The 26,746-nt window shown below is 45.1% G+C and overlaps 65 pseudogenes; all 65 read right to left on the bottom strand.

The window, feature by feature from the left end:
• Positions 1–38: 38 nt before the first annotated feature.
• LOC140078467 (5S ribosomal RNA) lies at positions 39–157 on the bottom strand (annotated as a pseudogene).
• A 448-nt stretch (positions 158–605) lies between these two features.
• Positions 606–724, bottom strand: LOC140087803 (5S ribosomal RNA; annotated as a pseudogene).
• A 69-nt stretch (positions 725–793) lies between these two features.
• Positions 794–912, bottom strand: LOC140081747 (5S ribosomal RNA; annotated as a pseudogene).
• Positions 913–1,360: 448 nt separating this feature from the next.
• LOC140094975 (5S ribosomal RNA) lies at positions 1,361–1,479 on the bottom strand (annotated as a pseudogene).
• A 69-nt stretch (positions 1,480–1,548) lies between these two features.
• LOC140083674 (5S ribosomal RNA) lies at positions 1,549–1,667 on the bottom strand (annotated as a pseudogene).
• A 70-nt stretch (positions 1,668–1,737) lies between these two features.
• On the bottom strand, positions 1,738–1,856 carry LOC140092509 (5S ribosomal RNA; annotated as a pseudogene).
• Positions 1,857–2,304: 448 nt separating this feature from the next.
• Positions 2,305–2,423, bottom strand: LOC140078466 (5S ribosomal RNA; annotated as a pseudogene).
• A 70-nt stretch (positions 2,424–2,493) lies between these two features.
• On the bottom strand, positions 2,494–2,612 carry LOC140092735 (5S ribosomal RNA; annotated as a pseudogene).
• Positions 2,613–2,871: 259 nt separating this feature from the next.
• LOC140094243 (5S ribosomal RNA) lies at positions 2,872–2,990 on the bottom strand (annotated as a pseudogene).
• Positions 2,991–3,060: 70 nt separating this feature from the next.
• On the bottom strand, positions 3,061–3,179 carry LOC140094974 (5S ribosomal RNA; annotated as a pseudogene).
• A 69-nt stretch (positions 3,180–3,248) lies between these two features.
• Positions 3,249–3,367, bottom strand: LOC140083673 (5S ribosomal RNA; annotated as a pseudogene).
• A 70-nt stretch (positions 3,368–3,437) lies between these two features.
• LOC140092508 (5S ribosomal RNA) lies at positions 3,438–3,556 on the bottom strand (annotated as a pseudogene).
• A 448-nt stretch (positions 3,557–4,004) lies between these two features.
• Positions 4,005–4,123, bottom strand: LOC140078464 (5S ribosomal RNA; annotated as a pseudogene).
• A 70-nt stretch (positions 4,124–4,193) lies between these two features.
• On the bottom strand, positions 4,194–4,312 carry LOC140092734 (5S ribosomal RNA; annotated as a pseudogene).
• Positions 4,313–4,571: 259 nt separating this feature from the next.
• On the bottom strand, positions 4,572–4,690 carry LOC140094242 (5S ribosomal RNA; annotated as a pseudogene).
• Positions 4,691–4,760: 70 nt separating this feature from the next.
• On the bottom strand, positions 4,761–4,879 carry LOC140094973 (5S ribosomal RNA; annotated as a pseudogene).
• A 69-nt stretch (positions 4,880–4,948) lies between these two features.
• On the bottom strand, positions 4,949–5,067 carry LOC140083672 (5S ribosomal RNA; annotated as a pseudogene).
• A 70-nt stretch (positions 5,068–5,137) lies between these two features.
• On the bottom strand, positions 5,138–5,256 carry LOC140092507 (5S ribosomal RNA; annotated as a pseudogene).
• A 448-nt stretch (positions 5,257–5,704) lies between these two features.
• LOC140078463 (5S ribosomal RNA) lies at positions 5,705–5,823 on the bottom strand (annotated as a pseudogene).
• Positions 5,824–5,893: 70 nt separating this feature from the next.
• LOC140092732 (5S ribosomal RNA) lies at positions 5,894–6,012 on the bottom strand (annotated as a pseudogene).
• Positions 6,013–6,081: 69 nt separating this feature from the next.
• LOC140083440 (5S ribosomal RNA) lies at positions 6,082–6,200 on the bottom strand (annotated as a pseudogene).
• A 70-nt stretch (positions 6,201–6,270) lies between these two features.
• On the bottom strand, positions 6,271–6,389 carry LOC140087790 (5S ribosomal RNA; annotated as a pseudogene).
• A 70-nt stretch (positions 6,390–6,459) lies between these two features.
• LOC140096398 (5S ribosomal RNA) lies at positions 6,460–6,578 on the bottom strand (annotated as a pseudogene).
• An 826-nt stretch (positions 6,579–7,404) lies between these two features.
• On the bottom strand, positions 7,405–7,523 carry LOC140096448 (5S ribosomal RNA; annotated as a pseudogene).
• Positions 7,524–7,593: 70 nt separating this feature from the next.
• Positions 7,594–7,712, bottom strand: LOC140082476 (5S ribosomal RNA; annotated as a pseudogene).
• Positions 7,713–7,782: 70 nt separating this feature from the next.
• On the bottom strand, positions 7,783–7,901 carry LOC140094448 (5S ribosomal RNA; annotated as a pseudogene).
• A 259-nt stretch (positions 7,902–8,160) lies between these two features.
• Positions 8,161–8,279, bottom strand: LOC140090805 (5S ribosomal RNA; annotated as a pseudogene).
• An 826-nt stretch (positions 8,280–9,105) lies between these two features.
• LOC140082964 (5S ribosomal RNA) lies at positions 9,106–9,224 on the bottom strand (annotated as a pseudogene).
• Positions 9,225–9,294: 70 nt separating this feature from the next.
• Positions 9,295–9,413, bottom strand: LOC140082475 (5S ribosomal RNA; annotated as a pseudogene).
• A 259-nt stretch (positions 9,414–9,672) lies between these two features.
• Positions 9,673–9,791, bottom strand: LOC140082474 (5S ribosomal RNA; annotated as a pseudogene).
• Positions 9,792–10,617: 826 nt separating this feature from the next.
• On the bottom strand, positions 10,618–10,736 carry LOC140087778 (5S ribosomal RNA; annotated as a pseudogene).
• Positions 10,737–10,805: 69 nt separating this feature from the next.
• LOC140098087 (5S ribosomal RNA) lies at positions 10,806–10,924 on the bottom strand (annotated as a pseudogene).
• A 448-nt stretch (positions 10,925–11,372) lies between these two features.
• LOC140087766 (5S ribosomal RNA) lies at positions 11,373–11,491 on the bottom strand (annotated as a pseudogene).
• A 69-nt stretch (positions 11,492–11,560) lies between these two features.
• LOC140098086 (5S ribosomal RNA) lies at positions 11,561–11,679 on the bottom strand (annotated as a pseudogene).
• A 448-nt stretch (positions 11,680–12,127) lies between these two features.
• On the bottom strand, positions 12,128–12,246 carry LOC140097892 (5S ribosomal RNA; annotated as a pseudogene).
• Positions 12,247–12,505: 259 nt separating this feature from the next.
• On the bottom strand, positions 12,506–12,624 carry LOC140082473 (5S ribosomal RNA; annotated as a pseudogene).
• Positions 12,625–12,883: 259 nt separating this feature from the next.
• Positions 12,884–13,002, bottom strand: LOC140087753 (5S ribosomal RNA; annotated as a pseudogene).
• A 259-nt stretch (positions 13,003–13,261) lies between these two features.
• Positions 13,262–13,380, bottom strand: LOC140087741 (5S ribosomal RNA; annotated as a pseudogene).
• Positions 13,381–13,450: 70 nt separating this feature from the next.
• LOC140087729 (5S ribosomal RNA) lies at positions 13,451–13,569 on the bottom strand (annotated as a pseudogene).
• Positions 13,570–14,205: 636 nt separating this feature from the next.
• LOC140078797 (5S ribosomal RNA) lies at positions 14,206–14,324 on the bottom strand (annotated as a pseudogene).
• Positions 14,325–14,394: 70 nt separating this feature from the next.
• LOC140087717 (5S ribosomal RNA) lies at positions 14,395–14,513 on the bottom strand (annotated as a pseudogene).
• Positions 14,514–16,080: 1,567 nt separating this feature from the next.
• On the bottom strand, positions 16,081–16,199 carry LOC140079551 (5S ribosomal RNA; annotated as a pseudogene).
• A 69-nt stretch (positions 16,200–16,268) lies between these two features.
• On the bottom strand, positions 16,269–16,387 carry LOC140092128 (5S ribosomal RNA; annotated as a pseudogene).
• A 447-nt stretch (positions 16,388–16,834) lies between these two features.
• LOC140089122 (5S ribosomal RNA) lies at positions 16,835–16,953 on the bottom strand (annotated as a pseudogene).
• Positions 16,954–17,022: 69 nt separating this feature from the next.
• Positions 17,023–17,141, bottom strand: LOC140093394 (5S ribosomal RNA; annotated as a pseudogene).
• A 70-nt stretch (positions 17,142–17,211) lies between these two features.
• On the bottom strand, positions 17,212–17,330 carry LOC140093575 (5S ribosomal RNA; annotated as a pseudogene).
• Positions 17,331–17,771: 441 nt separating this feature from the next.
• Positions 17,772–17,890, bottom strand: LOC140082472 (5S ribosomal RNA; annotated as a pseudogene).
• A 448-nt stretch (positions 17,891–18,338) lies between these two features.
• LOC140095759 (5S ribosomal RNA) lies at positions 18,339–18,457 on the bottom strand (annotated as a pseudogene).
• Positions 18,458–18,716: 259 nt separating this feature from the next.
• LOC140078796 (5S ribosomal RNA) lies at positions 18,717–18,835 on the bottom strand (annotated as a pseudogene).
• A 70-nt stretch (positions 18,836–18,905) lies between these two features.
• Positions 18,906–19,024, bottom strand: LOC140094550 (5S ribosomal RNA; annotated as a pseudogene).
• An 814-nt stretch (positions 19,025–19,838) lies between these two features.
• LOC140078795 (5S ribosomal RNA) lies at positions 19,839–19,957 on the bottom strand (annotated as a pseudogene).
• A 69-nt stretch (positions 19,958–20,026) lies between these two features.
• On the bottom strand, positions 20,027–20,145 carry LOC140092127 (5S ribosomal RNA; annotated as a pseudogene).
• A 259-nt stretch (positions 20,146–20,404) lies between these two features.
• On the bottom strand, positions 20,405–20,523 carry LOC140082471 (5S ribosomal RNA; annotated as a pseudogene).
• Positions 20,524–20,781: 258 nt separating this feature from the next.
• LOC140078794 (5S ribosomal RNA) lies at positions 20,782–20,900 on the bottom strand (annotated as a pseudogene).
• Positions 20,901–21,348: 448 nt separating this feature from the next.
• Positions 21,349–21,467, bottom strand: LOC140082470 (5S ribosomal RNA; annotated as a pseudogene).
• A 258-nt stretch (positions 21,468–21,725) lies between these two features.
• Positions 21,726–21,844, bottom strand: LOC140078793 (5S ribosomal RNA; annotated as a pseudogene).
• Positions 21,845–21,912: 68 nt separating this feature from the next.
• Positions 21,913–22,031, bottom strand: LOC140092433 (5S ribosomal RNA; annotated as a pseudogene).
• Positions 22,032–22,472: 441 nt separating this feature from the next.
• LOC140082469 (5S ribosomal RNA) lies at positions 22,473–22,591 on the bottom strand (annotated as a pseudogene).
• Positions 22,592–23,039: 448 nt separating this feature from the next.
• Positions 23,040–23,158, bottom strand: LOC140088727 (5S ribosomal RNA; annotated as a pseudogene).
• Positions 23,159–23,417: 259 nt separating this feature from the next.
• Positions 23,418–23,536, bottom strand: LOC140078792 (5S ribosomal RNA; annotated as a pseudogene).
• A 1,004-nt stretch (positions 23,537–24,540) lies between these two features.
• LOC140094549 (5S ribosomal RNA) lies at positions 24,541–24,659 on the bottom strand (annotated as a pseudogene).
• An 815-nt stretch (positions 24,660–25,474) lies between these two features.
• Positions 25,475–25,593, bottom strand: LOC140097891 (5S ribosomal RNA; annotated as a pseudogene).
• Positions 25,594–25,851: 258 nt separating this feature from the next.
• LOC140078791 (5S ribosomal RNA) lies at positions 25,852–25,970 on the bottom strand (annotated as a pseudogene).
• A 69-nt stretch (positions 25,971–26,039) lies between these two features.
• LOC140098085 (5S ribosomal RNA) lies at positions 26,040–26,158 on the bottom strand (annotated as a pseudogene).
• Positions 26,159–26,606: 448 nt separating this feature from the next.
• Positions 26,607–26,725, bottom strand: LOC140097890 (5S ribosomal RNA; annotated as a pseudogene).
• Between the last annotated feature and the right edge of the window lie 21 nt (positions 26,726–26,746).

The raw sequence follows: 26,746 nt of genomic DNA, 5'->3' as shown, positions 1-26,746 counted from the left end.
TCTTATATAGAAACTAACACAATTTTCAGGTTAAAAAAGGTCAACGGAACTTGGGATTCCCAGCCAGTCTCCCATGCTGGTACTTGCCAAGCCTTAAGCTGCATTGCTGCTGCGATCTGATGAGAGCAGGCACATTCAGCTTAGAATGGCCATTGACAGCAGCTGTTCAATTTGAACCTTCTTTTACTATCTCATAGAGAAACTAACACAATTTTCAGGTTCAAAAAGGTCAAGGGAACTTGGGATTCCCAGCCAGTCTCCCATGCTGGTACTTGCCAAGCCTTAAGCTGCATTGCTGCTGCGATCTGACGAGAGCAGGCACATTCAGCTTAGAATGGCCATTGACAGCAGCTGTTCAATTTGAACCTTCTTTAACTATCTCATAGAGAAACTAACACAATTTTCAGGTTCAAAAAGGTCAACAGAACTTGGGATTTTCAGCCAGTCTCCCATGCTGGTACTTGCCAAGCCTTAAGCTGCATTGCTGCTGTGATCTGACGAGAGCAGGCTCATTCAGCTTAAAATGGCCGTTGACAGCAGCTGTTCAATTTGAACCTTCTTTTACTATCTCATAGAGAAACTAACACAATTTTCAGGTTCAAAAAGGTCAACGGAACTTGGGATTCCCAGCCAGTCTCCCATGCTGGTACTTGCCAAGCCTTAAGCTGCATTGCTGCTGCGATCTGACGAGAGCAGGCACATTCAGCTTAGAATGGCCGTTGACAGCAGTTGTTCAATTTGAACCTTCTTTTACTATCTCATAGACAAACTAACACATTTTCAGGTTCAAAAAGGTCAACGGAACTTGGAATTCCCAGCCAGTCTCCCATGCTGGTACTTGCCAAGCCTTAAGCTGCATTGCTGCTGCGATCTGACGAGAGCAGGCACATTCAGCTTAGAATGGCCATTGACAGCAGCTGTTCAATTTGAACCTTCTTTAACTATCTCATAGAGAAACTAACACAATTTTCAGGTTCAAAAAGGTCAACAGAACTTGGGATTTTCAGCCAGTCTCCCATGCTGGTACTTGCCAAGCCTTAAGCTGCATTGCTGCTGTGATCTGACGAGAGCAGGCACATTCAGCTTAGAATGGCCGTTGACAGCAGCTGTTCAATTTGAACCTTCTTTTACTATCTCATAGAGAAAATAACTCAATTTTCAGGTTCAAAAAGGTCAACGGATCTTGGGATTCCTACCCAGTCTCCCATGCTGGTACTTGCCAAGCCTTAAGCTGCATTGCTGCTGCGATCTGACGAGAGCAGGCACATTCAGCTTAGAATAGCCTTTGACAGCAGCTGTTCAATTTGAACCTTCTTTTACTATCTCATAGAGAAACTAACACAATTTTCAGGTTCAAAAAGGTCAACGGAACATGGGATTCCCAGCCAGTCTCCCATGCTGGTACTTGCCAAGCCTTAAGCTGCATTGCTGCTGCAATCTGACGAGAGCAGGCACATTCAGCTTAGAATGGCCGTTGACAGCAGCTGTTCAATTTGAACCTTCTTTTACTATCTCATAGAGAAACTAACACATTTTCAGGTTCAAAAAGGTCAACAGAACTTGGGATTCCCAGCCAGTCTCCCATGCTGGTACTTGCCAAGCCTTAAGCTGCATTGCTGCTGCGATCTGACGAGAGCAGGCACATTCAGCTTAGAATGGCCATTGACAGCAGCTGTTCAATTTGAACCTTCTTTTGCTATCTCATAGAGAAACTAACACAATTTTCAGGTTCAAAACGGTCAACGGAACTTGGGATTCCCAGCCAGTCTCCCATGCTTGTACTTGCCAAGCCTTAAGCTGCATTGCTGCTGCGATCTGACGAGAGCAGGCACATTCAGCTTAGAATTGCCGTTGACAGCAGCTGTTCAATTTGAACCTTCTTTTACTATCTCATAGAGAAACTAACACAATTTTCAGGTTCAAAAAGGTCAACAGAACTTGGGATTCCCAGCCAGTCTCCCATGCTGGTACTTGCCAAGCCTTAAGCTGCATCGCTGCTGCGATCTGAAAAGAGCACACACATTCAGCTTAGAATTGCCGTTGACAGCAGCTGTTCAATTTGAACCTTCTTTTACTATCTCATAGAGAAACTAACACAATTTTCAGGTTCAGAAAGGTCACCAGAACTTGGGATTCCCAGGCAGTCTCCCATGCTGGTATTTGCCAAGTCTTAAGCTGCATTGCTGCTGCGATCTGACAAGAGCACGCACATTCCGCTTAGAATGGCCGTTGACAGCAGCTTTTCAATTTGAACCTTCTTTTACTATCTCATAGAGAAACTAACACAATTTTCAGGTTCAAAAAGGTCAACGGAACTTGGGATTCCCAGCCAGTCTCCCATGCTGGTACTTGCCAAGCCTTAAGCTGCATTGCTGCTGCGATCTGATGAGAGCAGGCACATTCAGCTTAGAATGGCCATTGACAGCAGCTGTTCAATTTGAACCTTCTTTTACTATCTCATAGAGAAACTAACACAATTTTCAGGTTCAAAAAGGTCAAGGGAACTTGGGATTCCCAGCCAGTCTCCCATGCTGGTACTTGCCAAGCCTTAAGCTGCATTGCTGCTGCGATCTGACGAGAGCAGGCACATTCAGCTTAGAATGGCCATTGACAGCAGCTGTTCAATTTGAACCTTCTTTAACTATCTCATAGAGAAACTAACACAATTTTCAGGTTCAAAAAGGTCAACAGAACTTGGGATTTTCAGCCAGTCTCCCATGCTGGTACTTGCCAAGCCTTAAGCTGCATTGCTGCTGTGATCTGACGAGAGCAGGCACATTCAGCTTAGAATGGCCGTTGACAGCAGCTGTTCAATTTGAACCTTCTTTTACTATCTCATAGAGAAAATAACTCAATTTTCAGGTTCAAAAAGGTCAACGGATCTTGGGATTCCTACCCAGTCTCCCATGCTGGTACTTGCCAAGCCTTAAGCTGCATTGCTGCTGCGATCTGACGAGAGCAGGCACATTCAGCTTAGAATGGCCGTTGACAGCAGCTGTTCAATTTGAACCTTCTTTTACTATCTCATAGAGAAACTAACACAATTTTCAGGTTCAAAAAGGTCAACGGAACATGGGATTCCCAGCCAGTCTCCCATGCTGGTACTTGCCAAGCCTTAAGCTGCATTGCTGCTGCAATCTGACGAGAGCAGGCACATTCAGCTTAGAATGGCCGTTGACAGCAGCTGTTCAATTTGAACCTTCTTTTACTATCTCATAGAGAAACTAACACATTTTCAGGTTCAAAAAGGTCAACAGAACTTGGGATTCCCAGCCAGTCTCCCATGCTGGTACTTGCCAAGCCTTAAGCTGCATTGCTGCTGCGATCTGACGAGAGCAGGCACATTCAGCTTAGAATGGCCATTGACAGCAGCTGTTCAATTTGAACCTTCTTTTGCTATCTCATAGAGAAACTAACACAATTTTCAGGTTCAAAACGGTCAACGGAACTTGGGATTCCCAGCCAGTCTCCCATGCTTGTACTTGCCAAGCCTTAAGCTGCATTGCTGCTGCGATCTGACGAGAGCAGGCACATTCAGCTTAGAATTGCCGTTGACAGCAGCTGTTCAATTTGAACCTTCTTTTACTATCTCATAGAGAAACTAACACAATTTTCAGGTTCAAAAAGGTCAACAGAACTTGGGATTCCCAGCCAGTCTCCCATGCTGGTACTTGCCAAGCCTTAAGCTGCATCGCTGCTGCGATCTGAAAAGAGCACACACATTCAGCTTAGAATTGCCGTTGACAGCAGCTGTTCAATTTGAACCTTCTTTTACTATCTCATAGAGAAACTAACACAATTTTCAGGTTCAGAAAGGTCACCAGAACTTGGGATTCCCAGGCAGTCTCCCATGCTGGTATTTGCCAAGCCTTAAGCTGCATTGCTGCTGCGATCTGACAAGAGCACGCACATTCCGCTTAGAATGGCCGTTGACAGCAGCTTTTCAATTTGAACCTTCTTTTACTATCTCATAGAGAAACTAACACAATTTTCAGGTTCAAAAAGGTCAACGGAACTTGGGATTCCCAGCCAGTCTCCCATGCTGGTACTTGCCAAGCCTTAAGCTGCATTGCTGCTGCGATCTGATGAGAGCAGGCACATTCAGCTTAGAATGGCCATTGACAGCAGCTGTTCAATTTGAACCTTCTTTTACTATCTCATAGAGAAACTAACACAATTTTCAGGTTCAAAAAGGTCAAGGGAACTTGGGATTCCCAGCCAGTCTCCCATGCTGGTACTTGCCAAGCCTTAAGCTGCATTGCTGCTGCGATCTGACGAGAGCAGGCACATTCAGCTTAGAATGGCCATTGACAGCAGCTGTTCAATTTGAACCTTCTTTAACTATCTCATAGAGAAACTAACACAATTTTCAGGTTCAAAAAGGTCAACAGAACTTGGGATTTTCAGCCAGTCTCCCATGCTGGTACTTGCCAAGCCTTAAGCTGCATTGCTGCTGTGATCTGACGAGAGCAGGCACATTCAGCTTAGAATGGCCGTTGACAGCAGCTGTTCAATTTGAACCTTCTTTTACTATCTCATAGAGAAAATAACTCAATTTTCAGGTTCAAAAAGGTCAACGGATCTTGGGATTCCTACCCAGTCTCCCATGCTGGTACTTGCCAAGCCTTAAGCTGCATTGCTGCTGCGATCTGACGAGAGCAGGCACATTCAGCTTAGAATGGCCGTTGACAGCAGCTGTTCAATTTGAACCTTCTTTTACTATCTCATAGAGAAACTAACACAATTTTCAGGTTCAAAAAGGTCAACGGAACATGGGATTCCCAGCCAGTCTCCCATGCTGGTACTTGCCAAGCCTTAAGCTGCATTGCTGCTGCAATCTGACGAGAGCAGGCACATTCAGCTTAGAATGGCCGTTGACAGCAGCTGTTCAATTTGAACCTTCTTTTACTATCTCATAGAGAAACTAACACATTTTCAGGTTCAAAAAGGTCAACAGAACTTGGGATTCCCAGCCAGTCTCCCATGCTGGTACTTGCCAAGCCTTAAGCTGCATTGCTGCTGCGATCTGACGAGAGCAGGCACATTCAGCTTAGAATGGCCATTGACAGCAGCTGTTCAATTTGAACCTTCTTTTGCTATCTCATAGAGAAACTAACACAATTTTCAGGTTCAAAACGGTCAACGGAACTTGGGATTCCCAGCCAGTCTCCCATGCTTGTACTTGCCAAGCCTTAAGCTGCATTGCTGCTGCGATCTGACGAGAGCAGGCACATTCAGCTTAGAATTGCCGTTGACAGCAGCTGTTCAATTTGAACCTTCTTTTACTATCTCATAGAGAAACTAACACAATTTTCAGGTTCAAAAAGGTCAACAGAACTTGGGATTCCCAGCCAGTCTCCCATGCTGGTACTTGCCAAGCCTTAAGCTGCATCGCTGCTGCGATCTGAAAAGAGCACACACATTCAGCTTAGAATTGCCGTTGACAGCAGCTGTTCAATTTGAACCTTCTTTTACTATCTCATAGAGAAACTAACACAATTTTCAGGTTCAAAAAGGTCACCAGAACTTGGGATTCCCAGGCAGTCTCCCATGCTGGTATTTGCCAAGCCTTAAGCTGCATTGCTGCTGCGATCTGACAAGAGCACGCACATTCCGCTTAGAATGGCCGTTGACAGCAGCTTTTCAATTTGAACCTTCTTTTACTATCTCATAGAGAAACTAACACAATTTTCAGGTTCAAAAAGGTCAACGGAACTTGGGATTCCCAGCCAGTCTCCCATGCTGGTACTTGCCAAGCCTTAAGCTGCATTGCTGCTGCGATCTGATGAGAGCAGGCACATTCAGCTTAGAATGGCCATTGACAGCAGCTGTTCAATTTGAACCTTCTTTTACTATCTCATAGAGAAACTAACACAATTTTCAGGTTCAAAAAGGTCAAGGGAACTTGGGATTCCCAGCCAGTCTCCCATGCTGGTACTTGCCAAGCCTTAAGCTGCATTGCTGCTGCGATCTGACGAGAGCAGGCACATTCAGCTTAGAATGGCCATTGACAGCAGCTGTTCAATTTGAACCTTCTTTTACTATCTCATAGAGAAACTAACACATTTTCAGGTTCAAAAAGGTCAACGGAACTTGGAATTCCCAGCCAGTCTCCCATGCTGGTACTTGCCAAGCCTTAAGCTGCATTGCTGCTGCGATCTGACGAGAGCAGGCAAATTCAGCTTAGAATGGCCGTTGACAGCAGCTGTTCAATTTGAACCTTCTTTTACTATCTTATATAGAAACTAACACAATTTTCAGGTTAAAAAAGGTCAACGGAACTTGGGATTCCCAGCCAGTCTCCCATGCTGGTACTTGCCAAGCCTTAAGCTGCATTGCTGCTGCGATCTGACGAGAGCAGGCACATTCAGCTTAGAATGGCCGTTGACAGCAGCTGTTCAATTTGAACCCGCTTTTGCTATCTCATAGAGAAACTAACACAATTTTCAGGTTCAAAAAGGTCAACGGAACTTGGGATTCCCAGCCAGTCTCCCATGCTGGTACTTGCCAAGCCTTAAGCTGCATTGCTGCTGCGATCTGATGAGAGAAGGCACATTCAGCTTAGAATTGCCGTTGACAGCAGCTGTTCAATTTGAACCTTCTTTTACTATCTCATAGAGAAACTAACACAATTTTCAGGTTCAAAAAGGTCAACAGAACTTGGGATTCCCAGCCAGTCTCCCATGCTGGTACTTGCCAAGCCTTAAGCTGCATCGCTGCTGCGATCTGAAAAGAGCACACACATTCAGCTTAGAATGGCCGTTGACAGCAGTTGTTCAATTTGAACCTTCTTCCACTATCTCATAGAGAAACTAACACAATTTTCAGGTTCAAAAAGGTCACCAGAACTTGGGATTCCCAGCCAGTCTCCCATGCTGGTACTTGCCAAGCCTTAAGCTGCATCGCTGCTGCGATCTGACAAGAGCACGCACATTCAGCTTAGAATGGCCGTTGACAGCAGCTGTTCAATTTGAACCTTCTTTTACTATCTCATAGAGAAACTAACACAATTTTCAGGTTCAAAAAGGTAAACGGAACTTGGGATTCCCAGCCAGTCTCCCATGCTGGTACTTGCCAAGCCTTAAGCTGCATCGCTGCTGCGATCTGACAAGAGCACACACATTCAGCTTAGAATGGCCGTTGACAGCAGTTGTTCAATTTGAACCTTCTTCTACTATCTCATAGAGAAACTAACACAATTTTCAGGTTCAAAAAAGTCACCAGAACTTGGGATTCCCAGCCAGTCTCCCATGCTGGTACTTGCCAAGCCTTAAGCTGCATCGCTGCTGCGATCTGACAAGAGCACACACATTCAGCTTAGAATGGCCGTTGACAGCAGCTGTTCAATTTGAACCTTCTTTTACTATCTCATAGAGAAACTAACACAATTTTCAGGTTCAAAAAGGTCAACGGAACTTGGGATTCCCAGCCAGTCTCCCATGCTGGTACTTGCCAAGCCTTAAGCTGCATTGCTGCTGCGATCTGACAAGAGCACGCACATTCAGCTTAGAATGGCCGTTGACAGCAGCTTTTCAATTTGAACCTTCTTTTACTATCTCATAGGGAAACTAACACAATTTTCAGGTTCAAAAAGGTCAACGGAACTTGGGATTCCCAGCCAGTCTCCCATGCTGGTACTTGCCAAGCCTTAAGCTGCATTGCTGCTGCGATCTGACGAGAGCAGGCACATTCAGCTTAGAATGGCCATTGACAGCAGCTGTTCAATTTGAACCTTCTTTTACTATCTCATAGAGAACCTAACACAATTTTCAGGTTCAAAAAGGTCAACAGAACTTGGGATTCCCAGCCAGTCTCCCATGCTGGTACTTGCCAAGCCTTAAGCTGCATCGCTGCCGCGATCTGACAAGAGCAGGCACATTCAGCTTAGAATGGCCGTTGACAGCAGCTGTTCAATTTGAACCTTCTTCTACTATCTCATAGAGAAACTAACACAATTTTCAGGTTCAAAAAAGTCACCAGAACTTGGGATTCCCAGCCAGTCTCCCATGCTGGTACTTGCCAAGCCTTAAGCTGCATCGCTGCTGCGATCTGACAAGAGCACGCACATTCAGCTTAGAATGGCCGTTGACAGCAGCTGTTCAATTTGAACCTTCTTTTACTATCTCATAGAGAAACTAACACAATTTTCAGGTTCAAAAAGGTAAACGGAACTTGGGATTCCCAGCCAGTCTCCCATGCTGGTACTTGCCAAGCCTTAAGCTGCATTGCTGCTGCGATCTGACGAGAGCAGGCACATTCAGCTTAGAATGGCCATTGACAGCAGCTGTTCAATTTGAACCTTCTTTTACTATCTCATAGAGAAACTAACACAATTTTCAGGTTCAAAAAGGTCAACAGAACTTGGGATTCCCAGCCAGTCTCCCATGCTGGTACTTGCCAAGCCTTAAGCTGCATCGCTGCTGCGATCTGACAAGGGCACACACATTCAGCTTAGAATGGCCGTTGACAGCAGTTGTTCAATTTGAACCTTCTTTTACTATCTCATAGAGAAACTAAAACAATTTTCAAGTTCAAAAAGGTCAACAGAACTTGGGATTCCCAGCCAGTCTCCCATGCTGGAACTTGCCAAGCCTTAAGCTGCATCGCTGCTGCGATCTGACAAGCGCACGCACATTCAGCTTAGAATGGCCGTTGACAGCAGCTGTTCAATTTGAACCTTCTTTTACTATCTCATAGAGAAACTAACACAATTTTCAGGTTCAAAAAGGTCAACGGAACTTGGGATTCCCAGCCAGTCTCCCATGCTGGTACTTGCCAAGCCTTAAGCTGCATTGCTGCTGCGATCTGACAAGAACAGGCACATTCAGCTTTGAATGGCCGTTGACAGCAGCATTTCAAATTGAACCTTCTTTTACTATCTCATAGAGAAACTTAAACAATTTTCAAGTTCAAAAAGGTCAACAGAACTTGGGATTCCCAGCCAGTCTCCCATGCTGGAACTTGCCAAGCCTTAAGCTGCATCGCTGCTGCGATCTGACAAGAGCACACACATTCAGCTTAGAATGGCCATTGACAGCAGCTGTTCAATTTGAACCTTCTTTTACTATCTCATAGAGAAACTAACACAATTTTCAGGTTCAAAAAGGTCAACAGAACTTGGGATTCCCAGCCAGTCTCCCATGCTGGTACTTGCCAAGCCTTAAGCTGCATTGCTGCTGCGATCTGACGAGAGCAGGCACATTCAGCTAAGAATGGCCGTTGACAGCAGCTGTTCAATTTGAACCTTCTTTTGCTATCTCATAGAGAAACTAACACAATTTTCAGGTTCAAAAAGGTCAACGGAACTTGGGATTCCCAGCCAGTCTCCCATGCTGGTACTTGCCAAGCCTTAAGCTGCATTGCTGCTGCGATCTGACGAGAGCAGGCACATTCAGCTTAGAATGGCCATTGACAGCAGTTGTTCAATTTGAACCTTCTTCTACTATCTCATATAGAAACTAACACAATTTTCAGGTTCAAAAAGGTCACCAGAACTTGGTATTCCAAGCCAGTCTCCCATGCTGGTACTTGCCAAGCCTTAAGCTGCATCGCTGCTGCGATCTGACAAGAGCACGCACATTCAGCTTAGAATGGCCGTTGACAGCAGCTGTTCAATTTGATAGTTCTTTTACTATCTCATAGAGAAACTAACACAATTTTCAGGTTCAAAAAGGTCAACGGAACTTGGGATTCCCAGCCAGTCTCCCATGCTGGTACTTGCCAAGCCTTAAGCTGCATTGCTGCTGCGATCTGACGAGAGCAGGCACATTCAGCTTAGAATGGCCATTGACAGCAATTGTTCAATTTGAACCTTCTTCTACTATCTCATATAGAAACTAACACAATTTTCAGGTTCAAAAAGGTCACCAGAACTTGGGATTCCAAGCCAGTCTCCAAGGCTGGTACTTGCCAAGCCTTAAGCTGCATCGCTGCTGCGATCTGACAAGAGCACGCACATTCAGCTTAGAATGGCCGTTGACAGCAGCTGTTCAATTTGAACCTTCTTTTGCTATCTCATAGAGAAACTAACACAATTTTCAGGTTCAAAAAGGGCAACGGAACTTGGGATTCCCAGCCAGTCTCCCATGCTGGTACTTGCCAAGCCTTATGCTGCATTGCTGCTGCGATCTGGCGAGAGCAGGCACATTCAGCTTAGAATGGCCATTGACAGCAGTTGTTCAATTTGAACCTTCTTCTACTATCTTATATAGAAACTAACACAATTTTCAGGTTCAAAAAGGTCACCAGAACTTGGGATTCCAAGCCAGTCTCCCATGCTGGTACTTGCCAAGCCTTAAGCTGCATTGCTGCTGCAATCCGACAAGAGCAGGCACATTCAGCTTAGAATGGCCGTTGACAGCAGCTGTTCAATTTGAACCTTCTTTTGCTATCTCATAGAGAAACTAACACAATTTTCTGGTTCAAAAAGGTCACCAGAACTTGGGATTCCAAGCCAGTCTCCCATGCTGGTACTTGCCAAGCCTTAAGCTGCATCGCTGCTGCGATCTGACGAGAGCACGCACATTCAGCTTAGAATGGCCCTTGACAGCAGCTGTTCAATTTAAACCTTCTTTTACTATCTCATAGAGAAACTAACACAATTTTCAGGTTCAAAAAGGTCAACGGAACTTGGGATTCCCAGCCAGTCTCCCATGCTGGTACTTGCCAAGCCTTAAGCTGCATTGCTGCTGCGATCTGACGAGAGCAGGCACATTCAGCTTAGAATGGCCGTTGACAGCAGCTGTTCAATTTGAACCTTCTTTTACTATCTCATAGAGAAACTAACACATTTTCAGGTTCAAAAAGGTCAACGGAACTTGGAATTCCCAGCCAGTCTCCCATGCTGGTACTTGCCAAGCCTTAAATTGCATTGCTGCTGCGATCTGACGAGAGCACGCACATTCAGCTTAGAATGGCCGTTGACAGCAGCTGTTCAATTTGAACCTTCTTTTACTATCTCATAGAGAAACTAACACAATTTTCAGGTTCAAAAAGGTCAACAGAACTTGGGATTCCCAGCCAGTCTCCCATGCTGGTACTTGCCAAGCCTTAAGCTGCATCGCTGCTGCGATCTGAAAAGAGCACACACATTCAGCTTAGAATGGCCGTTGACAGCAGTTGTTCAATTTGAACCTTCTTCTACTATCTCATAGAGAAACTAACACAATTTTCAGGTTCAAAAAGGTCACCAGAACTTGGGATTCCAAGCCAGTCTCCCATGCTGGTACTTGCCAAGCCTTAAGCTGCATCGCTGCTGCGATCTGACGAGAGCACGCACATTCAGCTTAGAATGGCCGTTGACAGCAGCTGTTCAATTTAAACCTTCTTTTACTATCTCATAGAGAAACTAACACAATTTTCAGGTTCAAAAAGGTCAACGGAACTTGGGATTCCCAGCCAGTCTCCCATGCTGGTACTTGCCAAGCCTTAAGCTGCATTGCTGCTGCGATCTGACGAGAGCAGGCACATTCAGCTTAGAATGGCCGTTGACAGCAGCTGTTCAATTTGAACCTTCTTTTACTATCTCATAGAGAAACTAACACATTTTCAGGTTCAAAAAGGTCAACGGAACTTGGAATTCCCAGCCAGTCTCCCATGCTGGTACTTGCCAAGCCTTAAATTGCATTGCTGCTGCGATCTGACGAGAGCACGCACATTCAGCTTAGAATGGCCGTTGACAGCAGCTGTTCAATTTGAACCTTCTTTTACTATCTCATAGAGAAACTAACACAATTTTCAGGTTCAAAAAGGTCAACAGAACTTGGGATTCCCAGCCAGTCTCCCATGCTGGTACTTGCCAAGCCTTAAGCTGCATCGCTGCTGCGATCTGAAAAGAGCACACACATTCAGCTTAGAATGGCCGTTGACAGCAGTTGTTCAATTTGAACCTTCTTCTACTATCTCATAGAGAAACTAACACAATTTTCAGGTTCAAAAAGGTCACCAGAACTTGGGATTCCCAGCCAGTCTCCCATGCTGGTACTTGCCAAGCCTTAAGCTGCATCGCTGCTGCGATCTGAGAAGAGCACGCACATTCAGCTTAGAATTGCCGTTGACAGCAGCTTTTCAATTTGAACCTTCTTTTACTATCTCATACAGAAACTAACACAATTTTCAGGTTCAAAAAGGTCAACGGAACTTGGGATTCCCAGCCAGTCTCCCATGCTGGTACTTGCCAAGCCTTAAGCTGCATTGCTGCTGCGATCTGACGAGAGCACACACATTCAGCTTAGAATGGCCATTGACAGCAGCTGTTCAATTTGAACCTTCTTTTGCTATCTCATAGAGAAACTAACACAATTTTCAGGTTCAAAAAGGTCACCAGAACTTGGGATTCCCAGCCAGTCTCCCATGCTGGTACTTGCCAAGCCTTAAGCTGCATCGCTGCTGCGATCTGAGAAGAGCACGCACATTCAGCTTAGAATTGCCGTTGACAGCAACTTTTCAATTTGAACCTTCTTTTACTATCTCATACAGAAACTAACACAATTTTCAGGTTCAAAAAGGTCAACGGAACTTGGGATTCCCAGCCAGTCTCCCATGCTGGTACTTGCCAAGCCTTAAGCTGCATTGCTGCTGCGATCTGACGAGAGCAGGCACATTCAGCTTAGAATGGCCATTGACAGCAGCTGTTCAATTTGAACCTTCTTTTGCTATCTCATAGAGTAACTAACACAATTTTCAGGTTCAAAAAGGTCACCAGAACTTGGGATTCCAAGCCAGTCTCCCATGCTGGTACTTGCCAAGCCTTAAGCTGCATCGCTGCTGCGATCTGACAAGAGCACGCACATTCAGCTTAGAATGGCCGTTGACAGCAGCTGTTCAATTTGAACCTTCTATTACTATCTCATAGAGAAACTAACACAATTTTCAGGTTCAAAAAGGTCAACGGAACTTGGGATTCCCAGCCAGTCTCCCATGCTGGTACTTGCCAAGCCTTAAGCTGCATTGCTGCTGCGATCTGACGAGAGCAGGCACATTCAGCTTAGAATGGCCGTTGACAGCAGCTGTTCAATTTGAACCTTCTTTTACTATCTCATATAGAAACTAACACAATTTTCAGGTTCAAAAAAGTCACCAGAATTTGGGATTCCCAGCCAGTCTCCCATGCTGGTACTTGCCAAGCCTTAAACTGCATCGCTGCTGCGATCTGACAAGAGCACGCACATTCAGCTTAGAATGGCCGTTGACAGCAGCTGTTCAATTTGAACCTTCTTTTACTATCTCATAGAGAAACTAACACAATTTTCAGGTTCAAAAAGGTCAACGGAACTTGGGATTCCCAGCCAGTCTCCCATGCTGGTACTTGCCAAGCCTTAAGCTGCATTGCTGCTGCGATCTGACGAGAGCAGGCACATTCAGCTTAGAATGGCCGTTGACAGCAGCTGTTCAATTTGAACCTTCTTTTGCTATCTCATAGAGAAACTAACAAAATTTTCAGGTTCAAAAAGGTCAACGGAACTTGGGATTCCCAGCCAGTCTCCCATGCTGGTACTTGCCAAGCCTTAAGCTGCATTGCTGCTGCGATCTGACGAGAGCAGGCACATTCAGCTTAGAATGGCCGTTGACAGCAGCTGTTCAATTTGAACCTTCTTTTACTATCTCATAGAGAAACTAACACAATTTTCAGGTTCAAAAAGGGCAACAGAACTTGGGATTCCCAGCCAGTCTCCCATGCTGGTAATTGCCAAGCCTTAAGCTGCATTGCTGCTGCGATCTGGCGAGAGCAGGCACATTCAGCTTAGAATGGCCATTGACAGCAGTTGTTCAATTTGAACCTTCTTCTACTATCTTATATAGAAACTAACACAATTTTCAGGTTCAAAAAGGTCACCAGAACTTGGGATTCCAAGCCAGTCTCCCTTGCTGGTACTTGCCAAGCCTTAAGCTGCATTGCTGCTGCAATCTGACAAGAGCAGGCACATTCAGCTTAGAATGGCCATTGACAGCAGCTGTTCAATTTGAACCTTCTTTTGCTATCTCATAGAGAAACTAACACAATTTTCAGGTTCAAAAAGGTCACCAGAACTTGGGATTCCAAGCCAGTCTCCCATGCTGGTACTTGCCAAGCCTTAAGCTGCATCGCTGCTGCGATCTGACAAGAGCACGCACATTCAGCTTAGAATGGCCGTTGACAGCAGCTGTTCAATTTGAACCTTCTTTTACTATCTCATAGAGAAACTAACACATTTTCAGGTTCAAAAAGGTCAACAGAACTTGGGATTCCCAGCCAGTCTCCCATGCTGGTACTTGCCAAGCCTTAAGCTGCATTGCTGCTGCGATCTGACGAGAGCAGGCACATTCAGCTTAGAATGGCCGTTGACAGCAGCTGTTCAATTTGAACCTTCTTTTACTATCTCATAGAGAAACTAACACAATTTTCAGGTTCAAAAAGGTCAACGGAACTTGGGATTCCCAGCCAGTCTCCCATGCTGGTACTTGCCAAGCCTTAAGCTGCATTGCTGCTGCGATCTGACGAGAGCAGGCACATTCAGCTTAGAATGGCCGTTGACAGCAGCTGTTCAATTTGAACCTTCTTTTACTATCTCAGAGAAACTAACACAATTTTCAGGTTCAAAAAGGGCAACGGAACTTGGGATTCCCAGCCAGTCTCCCATGCTGATACTTGCCAAGCCTTAAGCTGCATTGCTGCTGCGATCTGGCGAGAGCAGGCACATTCAGCTTAGAATGGCCATTGACAGCAGTTGTTCAATTTGAACCTTCTTCTACTATCTTATATAGAAACTAACACAATTTTCAGGTTCAAAAAGGTCACCAGAACTTGGGATTCCAAGCCAGTCTCCCATGCTGGTACTTGCCAAGCCTTAAGCTGCATTGCTGCTGCAATCTGACAAGAGCAGGCACATTCAGCTTAGAATGGCCGTTGACAGCAGCTGTTCAATTTGAACCTTCTTTTGCTATCTCATAGAGAAACTAACACAATTTTCAGGTTCAAAAAGGTCACCAGAACTTGGGATTCCAAGCCAGTCTCCCATGCTGGTACTTGCCAAGCCTTAAGCTGCGATCTGACAAGAGCACGCACATTCAGCTTAGAATGGCCGTTGACAGCAGCTGTTCAATTTGAACCTTCTTTTACTATCTCATAGAGAAACTAACACAATTTTCAGGTTCAAAAAGGGCAACGGAACTTGGGATTCCCAGCCAGTCTCCCATGCTGGTACTTGCCAAGCCTTATGCTGCATTGTTGTTGCGATCTGGCGAGAGCAGGCACATTCAGCTTAGAATGGCCATTGACAGCAGTTGTTCAATTTGAACTTTCTTCTACTATCTTATATAGAAACTAACACAATTTTCAGGTTCAAAAAGGTCACCAGAACTTGGGATTCCAAGCCAGTCTCCCTTGCTGGTACTTGCCAAGCCTTAAGCTGCATTGCTGCTGCAATCTGACAAGAGCAGGCACATTCAGCTTAGAATGGCCGTTGACAGCAGCTGTTCAATTTGAACCTTCTTTTGCTATCTCATAGAGAAACTAACACAATTTTCAGGTTCAAAAAGGTCACCAGAACTTGGGATTCCAAGCCAGTCTCCCATGCTGGTACTTGCCAAGCCTTAAGCTGCATCGCTGCTGCGATCTGACAAGAGCACGCACATTCAGCTTAGAATGGCCGTTGACAGCAGCTGTTCAATTTGAACCTTCTTTTACTATCTCATAGAGAAACTAACACATTTTCAGGTTCAAAAAGGTCAACGGAACTTGGAATTCCCAGCCAGTCTCCCTTGCTGGTACTTGCCAAGCCTTAAGCTGCATTGCTGCTGCAATCTGACAAGAGCAGGCACATTCAGCTTAGAATTGCCGTTGACAGCAGCTGTTCAATTTGAACCTTCTTTTACTATCTCATAGAGAAACTAACACAATTTTCAGGTTCAAAAAGGTCACCAGAACTTGGGATTCCAAGCCAGTCTCCCATGCTGGTACTTGCCAAGCCTTAAGCTGCATCGCTGCTGCGATCTGACAAGAGCACGCACATTCAGCTTAGAATGGCCGTTGACAGCAGCTGTTCAATTTGAACCTTCTTTTACTATCTCATAGAGAAACTAACACATTTTCAGGTCCAAAAAGGTCAACAGAACTTGGGATTCCCAGCCAGTCTCCCATGCTGGTACTTGCCAAGCCTTAAGCTGCATTGCTGCTGCGATCTGATGAGAGCAGGCACATTCAGCTTAGAATGGCCGTTGACAGCAGCTGTTCAATTTGAACCTTCTTTTACTATCTCATAGAGAAACTAACACATTTTCAGGTTCAAAAAGGTCAACGGAACTTGGAATTCCCAGCCAGTCTCCCATGCTGGTACTTGCCAAGCCTTAAGCTGCATTGCTGCTGCAATCTGACGAGAGCAGGCACATTCAGCTTAGAATTGCCGTTGACAGCAGCTGTTCAATTTGAACCTTCTTTTACTATCTCATAGAGAAACTAACACAATTTTCAGGTTCAAAAAGGTCAACAGAACTTGGGATTCCCAGCCAGTCTCCCATGCTGGTACTTGCCAAGCCTTAAGTTGCATCGCTGCTGCGATCTGAAAAGAGCACACACATTCAGCTTAGAATGGCCGTTGACAGCAGTTGTTCAATTTGAACCTTCTTCTACTATCTCATAGAGAAACTAACACAATTTTCAGGTTCAAAAAGGTCACCAGAACTTGGGATTCCCAGCCAGTCTCCCATGCTGGTACTTGCCAAGCCTTAAGCTGCATCGCTGCTGCGATCTGAGAAGAGCACGCACATTCAGCTTAGAATTGCCGTTGACAGCAGCTTTTCAATTTGAACCTTCTTTTACTATCTCATAGAGAAACTAACACATTTTCAGGTTCAAAAAGGTCAACAGAACTTGGGATTCCCAGCCAGTCTCCCATGCTGGTACTTGCCAAGCCTTAAGCTGCATTGCTGCTGCGATCTGACGAGAGCAGACACATTCAGCTTAGAATGGCCGTTGACAGCAGCTGTTCAATTTGAACCTTCTTTTACTATCTCATAGAGAAACTAACACATTTTCAGGTTCAAAAAGGTCAACGGAACTTGGAATTCCCAGCCAGTCTCCCATGCTGGTACTTGCCAAGCCTTAAGTTGCATTGCTGCTGCGATCTGACGAGAGCAGGCAAATTCAGCTTAGAATGGCCGTTGACAGCAGCTGTTCAATTTGAACCTTCTTTTGCTATCTCATAGAGAAACTAACACAATTTTCAGGTTCAAAACGGTCAACGGAACTTGGGATTCCCAGCCAGTCTCCCATGCTGGTACTTGCCAAGCCTTAAGCTGCATTGCTGCTGCAATCTGACGAGAGCAGGCACATTCAGCTTAGAATTGCCGTTGACAGCAGCTGTTCAATTTGAACCTTCTTTTACTATCTCATAGATAGCAATTTTCAGGTTCAAAAAGGTCAACAGAAATTGGGATTCCCAGCCAGTCTCCCATGCTGGTACTTGCCAAGCCTTAAGCTGCATCGCTGCTGCGATCTGAAAAGAGCACACACATTAAGCTTAGAATGGCCGTTGACAGCAGTTGTTCAATTTGAACCTTCTTCTACTATCTCATAGAGAAACTAACACAATTTTCAGGTTCAAAAAGGTCACCAGAACTTGGGATTCCCAGCCAGTCTCCCATGCTGGTACTTGCCAAGCCTTAAGCTGCATCGCTGCTGCGATCTGAGAAGAGCACGCACATTCAGCTTAGAATTGCCGTTGACAGCAGCTTTTCAATTTGAACCTTCTTTTACTATCTCATACAGAAACTAACACAATTTTCAGGTTCAAAAAGGTCAACGGAACTTGGGATTCCCAGCCAGTCTCCCATGCTGGTACTTGCCAAGCCTTAAGCTGCATTGCTGCTGCGATCTGACGAGAGCAGGCACATTCAGCTTAGAATGGCCATTGACAGCAGCTTTTCAATTTGAACCTTCTTTTACTATCTCATAGAGAAACTAACACAATTTTCAGGTTCAAAAAGGTCAACAGAACTTGGGATTCCCTGCCAGTCTCCCATGCTGGTACTTGCCAAGTCTTAAGCTGCATCGCTGCTGCGATCTGACAAGAGCACACAGATTCAGCTTAGAATGGCCGTTGACAGCAGTTGTTCAATTTGAACCTTCTTCTACTATCTCATAGAGAAACTAACACAATTTTCAGGTTCAAAAAAGTCACCAGAACTTGGGATTCCCAGCCAGTCTCCCATGCTGGTACTTGCTAAGCCTTAAGCTGCATCGCTGCTGCGATCTGACAAGAGCACGCACATTCAGCTTAGAATGGCCGTTGACAGCAGCTGTTCAATTTGAACCTTCTTTTACTATCTCATAGAGAAACTAACACAATTTTCAGGTTCAAAAAGGTCAACGGAACTTGGGATTCCCAGCCAGTCTCCCATGCTGGTACTTGCCAAGCCTTAAGCTGCATTGCTGCTGCGATCTGACAAGAGCAGGCACATTCAGCTTAGAATGGCCGTTGCCAGCAGCATTTCAAATTGAACCTTCTTTTACTATCTCATAGAGAAACTAAAACAATTTTCAAGTTCAAAAAGTTCAACAGAACTTGGGATTCCCAGCCAGTCTCCCATGCTGGAACTTGCCAAGCCTTAAGCTGCATCGCTGCTGCGATCTGACAAGAGCACGCACATTCAGCTTAGAATGGCCGTTGACAGCAGCTGTTCAATTTGAACCTTCTTTTACTATCTCATAGAGAAACTAACACAATTTTCAGGTTCAAAAAGGTCAACAGAACTTGGGATTCCCAGCCAGTCTCCCATGCTGGTACTTGCCAAGCCTTAAGCTGCATTGCTGCTGCGATCTGACGAGAGCAGGCACATTCAGCTTAGAATGGCCGTTGACAGCAGTTGTTCAATTTGAACCTTCTTTTGCTATCTCATAGAGAAACTAACACAATTTTCAGGTTCAAAAAGGGCAACGGAACTTGGGATTCCCAGCCAGTCTCCCATGCTGGTACTTGCCAAGCCTTAAGCTGCATTGCTGCTGCGATCTGGCGAGAGCAGGCACATTCAGCTTAGAATGGCCGTTGACAGCAGCTGTTCAATTTGAACCTTCTTTTGCTATCTCATAGAGAAACTAACACAATTTTCAGGTTCAAAAAGGTCACCAGAACTTGGGATTCCAAGCCAGTCTCCCATGCTGGTACTTGCCAAGCCTTAAGCTGCGATCTGACAAGAGCACGCACATTCAGCTTAGAATGGCCGTTGACAGCAGCTGTTCAATTTGAACCTTCTTTTACTATCTCATAGAGAAACTAACACAATTTTCAGGTTCAAAAAGGGCAACGGAACTTGGGATTCCAAGCCAGTCTCCCATGCTGGTACTTGCCAAGCCTTATGCTGCATTGCTGCTGCGATCTGGCGAGAGCAGGCACATTCAGCTTAGAATGGCCATTGACAGCAGTTGTTCAATTTGAACCTTCTTCTACTATCTTATATAGAAACTAACACAATTTTCAGGTTCAAAAAGGTCACCAGAACTTGGGATTCCAAGCCAGTCTCCCTTGCTGGTACTTGCCAAGCCTTAAGCTGCATTGCTGCTGCAATCTGACAAGAGCAGGCACATTCAGCTTAGAATGGCCGTTGACAGCAGCTGTTCAATTTGAACCTTCTTTTGCTATCTCATAGAGAAACTAACACAATTTTCAGGTTCAAAAAGGTCACCAGAACTTGGGATTCCAAGCCAGTCTCCCATGCTGGTACTTGCCAAGCTTTAAGCTGCATCGCTGCTGCGATCTGACAAGAGCACGCACATTAAGCTTAGAATGGCCGTTGACAGCAGCTGTTCAATTTGAACCTTCTTTTACTATCTCATAGAGAAACTAACACATTTTCAGGTTCAAAAAGGTCAACAGAACTTGGGATTCCCAGCCAGTCTCCCATGCTGGTACTTGCCAAGCCTTAAGCTGCATTGCTGCTGCGATCTGACGAGAGCAGGCACATTCAGCTTAGAATGGCCGTTGACAGCAGCTGTTCAATTTGAACCTTCTTTTACTATCTCATAGAGAAACTAACACATTTTCAGTTTCAAAAAGGTCAACGGAACTTGGAATTCCCAGCCAGTCTCCCATGCTGGTACTTGCCAAGCCTTAAGCTGCATTGCTGCTGCAATCTGACGAGAGCAGGCACATTCAGCTTAGAATTGCCGTTGACAGCAGCTGTTCAATTTGAACCTTCTTTTACTATCTCATAGAGAAACTAACACAATTTTCAGGTTCAAAAAGGTCAACAGAACTTGGGATTCCCAGCCAGTCTCCCATGCTGGTACTTGCCAAGCCTTAAGCTGCATCGCTGCTGCGATCTGAAAAGAGCACACACATTCAGCTTAGAATGGCCGTTGACAGCAGTTGTTCAATTTGAACCTTCTTCTACTATCTCATAGAGAAACTAACACAATTTTCAGGTTCAAAAAGGTCAACGGAACTTGGGATTCCCAGCCAGTCTCCCATGCTGGTACTTGCCAAGCCTTAAGCTGCATTGCTGCTGCGATCTGACGAGAGCAGGCACATTCAGCTTAGAATGGCCATTGACAGCAGCTGTTCAATTTGAACCTTCTTTTGCTATCTCAAAGAGAAACTAACACAATTTTCAGGTTCAAAAAGGTCACCAGAACTTGGGATTCCAAGCCAGTCTCCCATGCTGGTACTTGCCAAGCCTTAAGCTGCATCGCTGCTGCGATCTGAAAAGAGCACGCACATTCAGCTTAGAATGGCCGTTGACAGCAGCTGTTCAATTTGAACCTTCTTTTACTATCTCATAGAGAAACTAACACATTTTCAGGTTCAAAAAGGTCAACAGAACTTGGGATTCCCAGCCAGTCTCCCATGCTGGTACTTGCCAAGCCTTAAGCTGCATTGCTGCTGCGATCTGACGAGAGCAGGCACATTCAGCTTAGAATGGCCGTTGACAGCAGCTGTTCAATTTGAACCTTCTTTTACTATCTCATAGAGAAACTAACACAATTTTCAGGTTCAAAAAGGTCAACAGAACTTGGGATTCCCAGCCAGTCTCCCATGCTGGTACTTGCCAAGCCTTAAGCTGCATCGCTGCTGCGATCTGAAAAGAGCACACACATTCAGCTTAGAATGGCCGTTGACAGCAGTTGTTCAATTTGAACCTTCTTCTACTATCTCATAGAGAAACTAACACAATTTTCAGGTTCAAAAAGGTCACCAGAACTTGGGATTCCCAGCCAGTCTCCCATGCTGGTACTTGCCAAGCCTTAAGCTGCATCGCTGCTGCGATCTGAGAAGAGCACGCACATTCAGCTTAGAATTGCCGTTGACAGCAGCTTTTCAATTTGAACCTTCTTTTACTATCTCATAGAGAAACTAACACAATTTTCAGGTTCAAAAAGGTCAACGGAACTTGGGATTCCCAGCCAGTCTCCCATGCTGGTACTTGCCAAGCCTTAAGCTGCATTGCTGCTGCGATCTGACGAGAGCAGGCACATTCAGCTTAGAATGGCCATTGACAGCAGCTGTTCAATTTGAACCTTCTTTTGCTATCTCATAGAGAAACTAACACAATTTTCAGGTTCAAAAAGGTCACCAGAACTTGGGATTCCAAGCCAGTCTCCCATGCTGGTACTTGCCAAGCCTGAAGCTGCATCGCTGCTGCGATCTGACATAAGCATGCACATTCAGCTTAGAATGGCCGTTGACAGCAGCTGTTCAATTTGAACCTTCTTTTACTATCTCATAGAGAAACTAACACATTTTCAGGTTCAAAAAGGTCAACAGAACTTGGGATTCCCAGCCAGTCTCCCATGCTGGTACTTGCCAAGCCTTAAGCTGCATTGCTGCTGCGATCTGACGAGAGCAGGCACATTCAGCTTAGAATGGCCGTTGACAGCAGCTGTTCAATTTGAACCTTCTTTTCTATCTCATAGAGAAACTAACACATTTTCAGGTTCAAAAAGGTCAACGGAACTTGGAATTCCCAGCCAGTCTCCCATGCTGGTACTTGCCAAGCCTTAAGTTGCATTGCTGCTGCGATCTGACGAGAGCAGGCACATTCAGCTTAGAATTGCCGTTGACAGCAGCTGTTCAATTTGAACCTTCTTTTACTATCTCATAGATAGCAATTTTCAGGTTCAAAAAGGTCAACAGAACTTGGGATTCCCAGCCAGTCTCCCATGCTGGTACTTGCCAAGCCTTAAGCTGCATCGCTGCTGCGATCTGAAAAGAGCACACACATTAAGCTTAGAATGGCCGTTGACAGCAGTTGTTCAATTTGAACCTTCTTCTACTATCTCATAGAGAAACTAACACAATTTTCAGGTTCAAAAAGGTCACCAGAACTTGGGATTCCCAGCCAGTCTCCCATGCTGGTACTTGCCAAGCCTTAAGCTGCATCGCTGCTGCGATCTGAGAAGAGCACGCACATTCAGCTTAGAATTGCCGTTGACAGCAGCTTTTCAATTTGAACCTTCTTTTACTATCTCATACAGAAACTAACACAATTTTCAGGTTCAAAAAGGTCAACGGAACTTGGGATTCCCAGCCAGTCTCCCATGCTGGTACTTGCCAAGCCTTAAGCTGCATTGCTGCTGCGATCTGACGAGAGCAGGCACATTCAGCTTAGAATGGCCATTGACAGCAGCTTTTCAATTTGAACCTTCTTTTACTATCTCATAGAGAAACTAACACAATTTTCAGGTTCAAAAAGGTCAACAGAACTTGGGATTCCCTGCCAGTCTCCCATGCTGGTACTTGCCAAGTCTTAAGCTGCATCGCTGCTGCGATCTGACAAGAGCACACAGATTCAGCTTAGAATGGCCGTTGACAGCAGTTGTTCAATTTGAACCTTCTTCTACTATCTCATAGAGAAACTAACACAATTTTCAGGTTCAAAAAAGTCACCAGAACTTGGGATTCCCAGCCAGTCTCCCATGCTGGTACTTGCTAAGCCTTAAGCTGCATCGCTGCTGCGATCTGACAAGAGCACGCACATTCAGCTTAGAATGGCCGTTGACAGCAGCTGTTCAATTTGAACCTTCTTTTACTATCTCATAGAGAAACTAACACAATTTTCAGGTTCAAAAAGGTCAACGGAACTTGGGATTCCCAGCCAGTCTCCCATGCTGGTACTTGCCAAGCCTTAAGCTGCATTGCTGCTGCGATCTGACAAGAGCAGGCACATTCAGCTTAGAATGGCCGTTGACAGCAGCATTTCAAATTGAACCTTCTTTTACTATCTCATAGAGAAACTAAAACAATTTTCAAGTTCAAAAAGTTCACCAGAACTTGGGATTCCCAGCCAGTCTCCCATGCTGGAACTTGCCAAGCCTTAAGCTGCATCGCTGCTGCGATCTGACAAGAGCACGCACATTCAGCTTAGAATGGCCGTTGACAGCAGCTGTTCAATTTGAACCTTCTTTTACTATCTCATAGAGAAACTAACACAATTTTCAGGTTCAAAAAGGTCAACAGAACTTGGGATTCCCAGCCAGTCTCCCATGCTGGTACTTGCCAAGCCTTAAGCTGCATTGCTGCTGCGATCTGACGAGAGCAGGCACATTCAGCTTAGAATGGCCGTTGACAGCAGTTGTTCAATTTGAACCTTCTTTTGCTATCTCATAGAGAAACTAACACAATTTTCAGGTTCAAAAAGGGCAACGGAACTTGGGATTCTCAGCCAGTCTCCCATGCTGGTACTTGCCAAGCCTTAAGCTGCATTCTGACGAGAGCAGGCACATTCAGCTTAGAATGGCCGTTGACAGCAGCTGTTCAATTTGAACCTTCTTTTGCTATCTCATAGAGAAACTAACACAATTTTCAGGTTAAAAAAGGTCAACGGAACTTGGGATTCCCAGCCAGTCTCCCATGCTGGTACATGCCAAGCCTTAAGCTGCATCGCTGCTGCGATCTGACAAGAGCACGCACATTCAGCTTAGAATGGCCGTTGACAGCAGCTGTTCAATTTGAACCTTCTTTTACTATCTCATAGAGAAACTAACACAATTTTCAGGTTCAAAAAGGGCAACGGAACTTGGGATTCCCAGCCAGTCTCCCATGCTGGTACTTGCCAAGCCTTAAGCTGCATTGCTGCTGCGATCTGGCGAGAGCATGCACATTCAGCTTAGAATGGCCATTGACAGCAGTTGTTCAATTTGAACCTTCTTCTACTATCTTATATAGAAACTAACACAATTTTCAGGTTCAAAAAGGTCACCAGAACTTGGGATTCCAAGCCAGTCTCCCATGCTGGTACTTGCCAAGCCTTAAGCTGCATTGCTGCTGCAATCTGACAAGAGCAGGCACATTCAGCTTAGAATGGCCATTGACAGCAGTTGTTCAATTTGAACCTTCTTCTACTATCTTATATAGAAACTAACACAATTTTCAGGTTCAAAAAGGTCACCAGAACTTGGGATTCCAAGCCAGTCTCCCATGCTGGTACTTGCCAAGCCTTAAGCTGCATTGCTGCTGCAATCTGACAAGAGCAGGCACATTCAGCTTAGAATGGCCATTGACAGCAGCTGTTCAATTTGAACCTTCTTTTGCTATCTCATAGAGAAACTAACACAATTTTCAGGTTCAAAAAGGGCAACGGAACTTGGGATTCCCAGCCAGTCTCCCATGCTGGTACTTGCCAAGCCTTAAGCTGCATTGCTGCTGCGATCTGGCGAGAGCAGGCACATTCAGCTTAGAATGGCCGTTGACAGCAGCTGTTCAATTTGAACCTTCTTTTGCTATCTCATAGAGAAACTAACACAATTTTCAGGTTCAAAAAGGTCACCAGAACTTGGGATTCCAAGCCAGTCTCCCATGCTGGTACTTGCCAAGCCTTAAGCTGCGATCTGACAAGAGCACGCACATTCAGCTTAGAATGGCCGTTGACAGCAGCTGTTCAATTTGAACCTTCTTTTACTATCTCATAGAGAAACTAACACAATTTTCAGGTTCAAAAAGGTCAACGGAACTTGGGATTCCCAGCCAGTCTCCCATGCTGGTACTTGCCAAGCCTTAAATTGCATTGCTGCTGCGCTCTGACGAGAGCACGCACATTCAGCTTAGAATGGCCGTTGACAGCAGCTGTTCAATTTGAACCTTCTTTTACTATCTCATAGAGAAACTAACACAATTTTCAGGTTCAAAAAGGTAAACAGAACTTGGGATTCCCAGCCAGTCTCCCATGCTGGTACTTGCCAAGCCTTAAGCTGCATCGCTGCTGCGATCTGAAAAGAGCACACACATTCAGCTTAGAATGGCCGTTGACAGTAGTTGTTCAATTTGAACCTTCTTCTACTATCTCATAGAGAAACTAACACAATTTTCAGGTTCAAAAAGGTCACCAGAACTTGGGATTCCCAGCCAGTCTCCCATGCTGGTACTTGCCAAGCCTTAAGCTGCATCGCTGCTGCGATCTGAGAAGAGCACGCACATTCAGCTTAGAATTGCCGTTGACAGCAGCTTTTCAATTTGAACCTTCTTTTACTATCTCATACAGAAACTAACACAATTTTCAGGTTCAAAAAGGTCAACGGAACTTGGGATTCCCAGCCAGTCTCCCATGCTGGTACTTGCCAAGCCTTAAGCTGCATTGCTGCTGCGATCTGACGAGAGCACACACATTCAGCTTAGAATGGCCATTGACAGCAGCTGTTCAATTTGAACCTTCTTTTGCTATCTCATAGAGAAACTAACACAATTTTCAGGTTCAAAAAGGTCACCAGAACTTGGGATTCCCAGCCAGTCTCCCATGCTGGTACTTGCCAAGCCTTAAGCTGCATCGCTGCTGCGATCTGACAAGAGCACGCACATTAAGCTTAGAATGGCCATTGACAGCAGCTGTTCAATTTGAACCTTCTTTTACTATCTCATAGAGAAACTAACACATTTTCAGGTTCAAAAAGGTCAACAGAACTTGGGATTCCCAGCCAGTCTCCCATGCTGGTACTTGCCAAGCCTTAAGCTGCATTGCTGCTGCGATCTGACGAGAGCAGGCACATTCAGCTTAGAATGGCCGTTGACAGCAGCTGTTCAATTTGAACCTTCTTTTACTATCTCATAGAGAAACTAACACATTTTCAGGTTCAAAAAGGTCAACGGAACTTGGAATTCCCAGCCAGTCTCCCATGCTGGTACTTGCCAAGCCTTAAATTGCATTGCTGCTGCGATCTGACGAGAGCACGCACATTCAGCTTAGAATGGCCGTTGACAGCAGCTGTTCAATTTGAACCTTCTTTTACTATCTCATAGAGAAACTAACACAATTTTCAGGTTCAAAAAGGTCAACAGAACTTGGGATTCCCAGCCAGTCTCCCATGCTGGTACTTGCCAAGCCTTAAGCTGCATCGCTGCTGCGATCTGAAAAGAGCACACACATTCAGCTTAGAATGGCCGTTGACAGCAGTTGTTCAATTTGAACCTTCTTCTACTATCTCATAGAGAAACTAACACAATTTTCAGGTTCAAAAAGGTCACCAGAACTTGGGATTCCCAGCCAGTCTCCCATGCTGGTACTTGCCAAGCCTTAAGCTGCATCGCTGCTGCGATCTGAGAAGAGCACGCACATTCAGCTTAGAATTGCCGTTGACAGCAGCTTTTCAATTTGAACCTTCTTTTACTATCTTATACAGAAACTAACACAATTTTCAGGTTCAAAAAGGTCAACGGAACTTGGGATTCCCAGCCAGTCTCCCATGCTGGTACTTGCCAAGCCTTAAGCTGCATTGCTGCTGCGATCTGACGAGAGCACACACATTCAGCTTAGAATGGCCATTGACAGCAGCTGTTCAATTTGAACC

This window comes from Engystomops pustulosus, chromosome 9 (genome assembly GCF_040894005.1).
Source record: "Engystomops pustulosus chromosome 9, aEngPut4.maternal, whole genome shotgun sequence".
Taxonomy (NCBI): domain Eukaryota; kingdom Metazoa; phylum Chordata; class Amphibia; order Anura; family Leptodactylidae; genus Engystomops; species Engystomops pustulosus.
This window is presented reverse-complemented; position numbering and strand designations above follow the sequence as displayed.